Source organism: Oncorhynchus clarkii, chromosome 12 (assembly GCF_045791955.1).
Source record: "Oncorhynchus clarkii lewisi isolate Uvic-CL-2024 chromosome 12, UVic_Ocla_1.0, whole genome shotgun sequence".
Taxonomy (NCBI): Eukaryota; Metazoa; Chordata; class Actinopteri; order Salmoniformes; family Salmonidae; genus Oncorhynchus; species Oncorhynchus clarkii.
In genome coordinates, this window is record NC_092158.1 from 74219871 (window position 1) to 74227884 (window position 8014).

Genomic DNA, 8014 nt, shown 5'->3' on the forward strand with positions numbered 1-8014 from the left:
GTTATTAGCCTACTATGTTATTACACCCCTCTTCATAAATTTGTAGGCTACTGATTTTGTTGTTAAAGTAAGGGCATGATAATTTCAACAGATCTGTTCAATATCTGTTCTTTATATCCCAGTCATAACATCTTTATTTGTAAAGCATGTTTCAAGCCTTAATCAAATTGGGGAAAAACAATGGTCCTATAACATGTTAATGAATAACAGATGTGGGCAGAATGACTCTGCATAGACATGCATGGTCCCGTGTCTCAAGGGTCGCTGTTGGGAGAGCAGTCATGTGATATTATTTCACTTCACATCCTTTTAGATAACTGAACCTAGAAGCTGACGTAACTCAAACCCCATCCTGTCTGTGTTTGTTAAATTCCATGGACAAGTGGCTAGACACCTCTAAAAATAGATACTTACATGACTATTTTAGGCAACCTGTCCTATAATAAACTACTGTAGCCTAATGAATTCCCAAGATAATTGTATAGAATAACATCTGCACTGTGTACTGTGTAAGGTTCTAAAATATTCTATCACTTGAGTTTTAGTTAGGCATTGATGGGTATATGAGCAGGGTTTCTGCTGTGAGATAGGTTCCCATCACAGTCAGTTGAAATGAAGATAGAAGAAATTAACTCCACTGCAGACATTTGATAGCTAAGACAAAAATATCACAATGACGTGTGACATTCCATTATTGTCACCTCAGGTACCTGAGATTCCTCCCATACCTGCCCTCTGGGACTTTCCAGCCATGTCTTTGTGATTACTCACTCTACTCTCCAAGCCTCATGTGCCTTCCTTTCCCAACCCACGGACCCTGTTCCCATTCGCCACTCCATTTCCTCCCGAGAGAGACACATGAAAAGCAGAAAAACACACAAGTTTGTTAGACTAAATTGGTCTTGTTCTTTCATATTTTTACAGCCCTGAATCAAATTAAATCGTATTTGTCAGATGCTCCGAATACAACAGGTTGCCATACCAGCAGTTGCCATACCAGGCGGTGATGCAACCAGTGCTCTCAATGGTGCAGCTGTATAATTTCACCTTACAGTGAAATGCTTACTTACAAGGGTAATATGTACATGTAGTTAGGGGTAAAGTGCCTATGCATAGATAATAAACATAGAGTAGCAGCAGTGTAAAAAAAGTGTGTGTGTGTGGGGGGGGGGGGGGGGGGGGGGTCAATGCAAATAATCTGGGTAGCCATTTGATTAACTGTTCAGCAGTCTTATGGCTTGGTGGTAGAATCTGTTACAAAGCCTTTTGGACCTTGTCACGATCGTTGGAAGCATTCTCGGACCAACATGCAGCGTGATCTGGGTTCCACATCTTTTATTAGAAATAAGCGAACCAAACAACAAAACAATAAAGACTAAACGATACGTGACGACAATGGAGTGGTAACATGCAACTACACATAAACAATATCCCACAAAACACAGGTGGAAAAAAACGACCTAAATATGATGCCCAATTAGAGACAACGATTACCAGCTGCCTCTAATTGGGAATCATACAAAATCACCAACATAGAAAAACAAAACTAGAAACCCACATAGAAATAATAAACTAGACTAACCCCCAGTCACGCCCTGACCTACTCTACCATAGAAAATAAGGGCTCTCTATGGTCAGGACCTGACACACCTAGACTTGGCGCTCTGTAACCGCTTACCACGCGGTAGCAGAGAGAACAGTCTATGACTAGGGTGGCTGGAGTCTTTGGCGATTTTTAGGGCCTTCCTCCGACACCGCCTGGTATAGAGGTCCTAGATGGCAGGAGGCTTGGCCCCAGTGATGTACTGGGCCGTACGCACTACCGTCTGTAGCGCCTTGAGGTCGAAGGCTGAGCAGTTGCCATACCAGGCGGTGATGCAACCAGTGCTCTCAATGGTGCAGCTGTATAATATCCTTTTCAGGATCTGCTGATCCATGCCAAATATTTTCTGAGGGGGAATAGATTTTGTCATACGCTCTTCACAAATGTCTTGGTGTGTTTGGACCAGGATAGTTTGTTGGTGATGTGGACACCAAGGAACTTGAAGCTCTCAACCTGCTCCACTACAGCCCCATCGATGAGAATGGGGGCATGCTCGGCCCTCTTTTTCCTGTAGTCCATGATTATCTCCTTTGTCTTGATAAAGTTGAGGGAGAGGTTGTTGCGCTGGCACCATACTGCCATGTCTTTGACCTCCTCCCTATAGGCTGTCTCATGAATGCATTTGTTTATAGAGATACTTCCATTTTCCTCCAAGAGTGGCTGAAACTCTTATGTAGACCCAAACTCTTTTATGACGCCATGTGTTTTCCCTGCTTCCAGGTCGGATTTGTTTTTCATATCAGCTATTAACAATCTGTAGCAGACGATCACCTACAAACGCAGTGTGGCTCAAATTAACAATTTGATATTCAAAGTACTCTCTGTTCTTTAATTCAATCCAAGGGAGGTTTTTGTCCAGGAATAGTTGTTTGGAGCTTCTAAGTGCTCCTCAGAGAACAAAGTCTGTTGGTTCTAATGTAAAGACCATTCAATTCCATGTTTTCAGAGAAAGCTCATATCCACTCTGGGCCTTTAGAGTGGGGAGTCTGATACGTGGGCAGGAGGTTCCAGAGATAATGACAGCCCTAGTGGGTTTCTCTAGATTGAGACTGCTGGGCATAGTAGCCCCAGGTTCCTCTCCTTGCAGGGGTTACCTCAGCCTGGGATCCCCTCTCTCATGACTTTCTGGCTCCACTTCTCCCTCCAAACACTTCCTCTTAACCAGAGAGTCTGGAAGCCCTGAGGCTGTCCCTGGCTGAAGTCGACACTTATTCATGAAAAGCAACAGGTTGCCTAGCAGTGTTTTTCCTCCCCTGTAAAACACTGACTCACTGCTTCCAGAACTGACCACAAGACACACATGGCTGCCGTCACGTCAGGAGAGTGGCAATGAAACCTTGCAACACCTAGAAAGTGGCACGACTACTGAAATGTACTGCCATTTTCCACCTACAAAGTAAAATGATGTTAAGTTCTGAAGAAAATGTCAGAAACATTTGCAAACATACTGTATGCTTCTGAATTTCTATTAGCATTGGGGCGGCAGGTAGCCTAGCGGTTAAGAGCGTTGGGCCAGACACCGAAAGGTCGCTGGTCGAATCCCTGGTAAAATCTGCCATTCTGCACTTGAGCAAGGAAGTTAACCCCCAACAACACAGCAACAACTACTCCCTGGGCACGGATGACGTGGACGTCGTTTAAGACAGCCCACCACACCTCTCTGATTCAGAGAGTAGGGAGTCTCTAATTGATATACCATGAAGTAGGTGTGATTAACGGTGAACTCTCGAGGAGAGGGGGAAGTGCGAAAGAGGTGAGGCCAGGCCAGGGCATAGGCAACTAGCGATTAGACAGCTGACGCCAGACCTCTAAGAGCACTCCAGTTCCCTTGAAGCTCCATCAATCACACACAGATAAAAGGGTTGCGCTACAAAAGCCATGTTTAAGCAAAGGAACACTGTCAGACGGATAACACAACTATTTCCTCCTGTGTCAGCCAACCACAGATGTGGGGGAAGGACCATCGTTTCTGAGGCTAAGCTAAAGCAGAGAGAGAGACAATAATTCCTGGGCTACGCAAGCAGTACAGTGAGGATATTGGTCATGCATGGGTTATAGCCATTCTCATTCAGATGGGGAAAACGGATACATACAGCAGGCTGGGGGAGTGGAAGCATCAGACAGACAGGCAGGCTGGCAGCCTTCAAAGCGGCATAGAGATATCATCCCGACAGCAGACTGATAGTTCCATCAGGGATCTGAAGCTTAACAAATAGACTGGGGGAAAACAACAGCGAGTGAGACCATGTAATGCTTCAATGCATTAACATCAGCAGACTGACTGCATAATCTTATAGTGTACAGCTTTGAGATAATGAGGCTTTTTTCTACATTTCTTTAGGGTTATGGGTGACTCACGGAAGTCCATTTTATACTCTATTTTAGAGTAACTTCATTGTAAGGTTCACATAGTTTATTCCATAAGAGAGAATGGATCTGGAAAGGGTATAATGTAAACTGACATAAAAGAGCAGCTAGCATGAAAATAGACTCAGATAGAGCCTGTCAGAATGACTTATTGACAATCCTTGAGTAGCCTACTCTCAGTGGCTGTGATGTTCAATGTAAAGCCACAGCCTCTGCTCCATCAAGATTCAAAGTCAGCTCACTTGTCAAATGTTTCACCCTCCATACGCCCTGTAACCCATACACCAGCTGCCACTGAGACATCTCAACAACTACCCTATACAGTGATACTCTGCAAAGTTGACTTTTGTATATACAGTATCGGTCAAACGCTTGGACACGCCTACTCATTACAGGGTTTTTCTTTATTTTGACTATTTTCTACATTGTAGAATAATAGCGAAGACATCAAAACTATGAAATAACACATATGGAATCATGTAGTAACCAAAAAGTGTTCAACAAATCAAAATACATTTTATATTTGAGATTCTTCAAAATAGCCACTGTTTGCCTTGATGACAGCTTTGCACACTCTTGGCATTCTCTCAACCAGCTTCATGAGGTTGTCACCTAGAATGCATTTCAATTAATAGGCGTGCCTTGTTAAAAGTTAATTTGTGGAATTTAGAAGTTAGCCCTATTTGGTAAAAGACCAAGGCCAGATTATGGCAAGAACAGCTCAAATAAGCAAAGAGAAATGACAGTCCATCATTACTTTAAGACATGAAGGTCATCAATACGGAACATTTCAACAACTTTGAAAGTTTCTTCAAGTGCAGTCGCAAAAACCATCAAGCGTTATGATGAAACTGTCTCATGAGGACCGCCACAGGAAAGAAAGCCCCAGAGTTACCTCTGCTGCAGAGGATAAAATTATTAGAGTTAACTGCACCTTAGATTGCAGCCCAAATAAATGCTTCACAGAGTTCAAATAACAGACACATCTTAACATCAACTGTTCAGAGGAGACTGCGTAAATCACTACTAAAGGACACCAATAAGAAGAACAGAGTTGCTTGTTTCAAGAAACATGAGCAATGGACAAATCTGTCCTTCGGTCTCATGAGTCCAAATTTGAGATTTTTGGTTCCAACTGCCTTGTCTTTGTGAGACGCAGAGTAGGTGAACGGATGATTTCTGCATGTGTGGTTCCCACCTTGAAGCATGGATGAGGTGTGATGGTGCTTTGCTGGTGACACTGTTAGTGATTTATTTAGAATTCAAGGCACACTTAACCAGCATGGCTACCACAGAATTTTGCAGTGATATGCCATTCCATCTGGTTTGTGCTTAATGAGACTATAATTTGTTTTTCAACAGGACAATGACCCAAAACACACCTCCAGGCTATGTAAGGGATTCTTGACCAAGGAGAGTGATGGAGTCCTGCATCAGATGCATCAGAAGCTAGTTGAGAGAATGCCAAGAGTGCGCAAAGCTGTCATCAAGACAAAGGGTGGCTACTTTGAAGAAGTTTAAATCTAAAATATGTTTTGATTTGTTTAACACTTTTGTTTACTACATGATTCCATATGTGTTATTTCATAGTTAATGTCTTCACTATTATTCTACAATGTAGAAAATAGTAAAAATAAAGAAAAACCCTTGAATGAGTAGGTGTGTCCAAACTTTTGACTGGTAATTTATACTGTATATTGAATTCCAACCCAATGAAATCTCACTTTCACAGATTATAATACATTAATAATAGACATGAAGAATACAAACGAAGCAGCCAGAGGTTGCATTCAGATCAAACAACCAAACAAGGAGAAAACCATCCATCCCATTCTCACATTGAGCAGCTGGATAAGTAGAGCAGAGTGAGGCCTCCAAAAGAGTCATTGGGGTAAAATAAAGATCAAACAAAAAACAGTTGTGGCTGCAGGCACACAGAATGTGATTCCCTAGCTATGATCAGAGCATTAGCAGCAGAATGTGGGCTGCAGAGAGCCTTGCTTCCACCACTTGCCTGCCTGGCCTAATGGCTGTTGTTTAACAGGAGGGCTTGCAGGTGAGACGAGACAAGAACGCTGTTATCAGGCTACACCAAGAAACTCAATGGTCAAGGGGAGAGTCCCCTTTGTGTGAAAACATCCTCCTTCTAAAACTATGGTCTCGCTCGCTCAATCAATCAACAATACAATTGCTATTATCTGTGAGCAACAGATGCTTGTGTGTTTTGCTTATGATATTGTTTGAGAAGCTTGCGAGGTGACGTAAAGATTTTGTCGTTATTGAGCACGGTAGGCCAATAAACCTGATTGAAGCCATATCTGCACATACAGTTAGGGTGTAAAACCACAAACACATGTTAAACAGTGACTATGGGTCAGTATTATGCAGTTACAGTGACAGCATAGGGTCTTTAGTCATTTCCTTTGTCTTTTCCTCCTCTTTCATTACAGTTCTTTCAACTCTATTCAGAATTCTCTTTCAACCTCTCGATTCCCACTCAGATCCCACTCAGATCCCACTCAGCCTCTTGACCGACTGAAAATACCTCCCACGTCCCAGTTTCTGTATCTCTAGTTTGATCAGAATGGGCTGCTTTCTTGAGAACCACACAACGTTGAGAGACTAAATGTGAACAGGTTGGACAGATGTTTCTGATCAAAGCGTATCTCTGACAGTTAGGCGGAGCCGGCCAGGGGCCTCTCGGAGACTCTTGGAGCCCAATTCCAGCGGATGTTGAGCAGTAACCCTGCCTCTCCCTCCCACTGAGTATCTGCGCTCACCTGACACCTCTGTTGCACCACGCAAGAAAGGAGTCGTGTGAAATATTCATGATCATCTATTAAATATTAACCCCATCAAACAGAAAGGAGGCAGATGAAGATTAGGCTCTGCCGTCATCTTAAGGCCTCGCATATGGCTTCTTCTCATCAATTAGTAACAAGAGACCTCAGTGACTGTTTTTCATTAACAGGTGAAAGATCAACTCAAGGCTGGATTGCTGATAAAGGTGATTGAGCGCTGTAGAGAGCACCTGGGCTAGAATCCATGGAATGTTCTGAAGAAGAAGTCTGATGCCAACTGAAACAAACAGGTAGCTGTAGATAAGATTACGTGCCAAAATCACTTGGGTAGTCATAACTGCTTCTGTAGCTGATGAATAACAGTATGGACAACCACTTCAAACACAGAAAACAGACTATGATCCGAAACGAACAGCATTTGTGAAAGACATCCAAATATTTTAGGCAGTTTGTCAACTATAGTTTAATTCAGTAAAACATGACACCACCCTTTCAATGTAGAATCAATGTACCAGTTTAATGGAGAGAAACCTAAATACATTACTGCTCAAGTGCTTGAGCAAAGGGAAGAGATTATTAAATAATTCAATTAAATGTTTCTAGCATTTCTCTCTGATTCACTCAGCTGCAGTCCCTTTGGTCCTCTGAAAAATGCAAGTCTATCCAACCAATAAGAAGCAGCAAGCATGCCATTGACCTGCCACTGTAGCAAAATAAACATTTTAAGCCACTACTAACTGAATGAAATCACCAATACTCTGTGATTTATAATATTCAAAGAGAGCGAGAGTGCGCGCGAGAGAGAGAGGGAGGGAGAGCAGGGAAAACTAGAGTACAGGACTATGGAGCCTCTGATTAGTAACGTTTGGATCTGCTTGTCAGCTGACAGAGATATCAGGTTAAATTTAGCAAAGGTTCAGTGAGGCGAACAGAAGAGTCAGTGTCAGAAAACACTGTGTTCTAAAGTTGTGGCTACTTGCCTTAAAACTTCATGTTAGGGTTTAGTTGTGATTTATTTACATTGTGTGGTACTGCAGCAGCTATTTTCCTCATAGTTCCTTTGAGTCTAACGTCTGGCTTCAGGTCTGTGTACTGTTAGTTGTCGGCTCTCTGCTCTTCTAAATGGGTTATGACAGTGCTTAATTCATGGTGTTTGTCCTTAAAGATTAACGTGAGGGATGATGAGCTGCTGTGGAGAGAGTTAATACACTGAACAAAAATATAACTGCAACAATTTAAAATA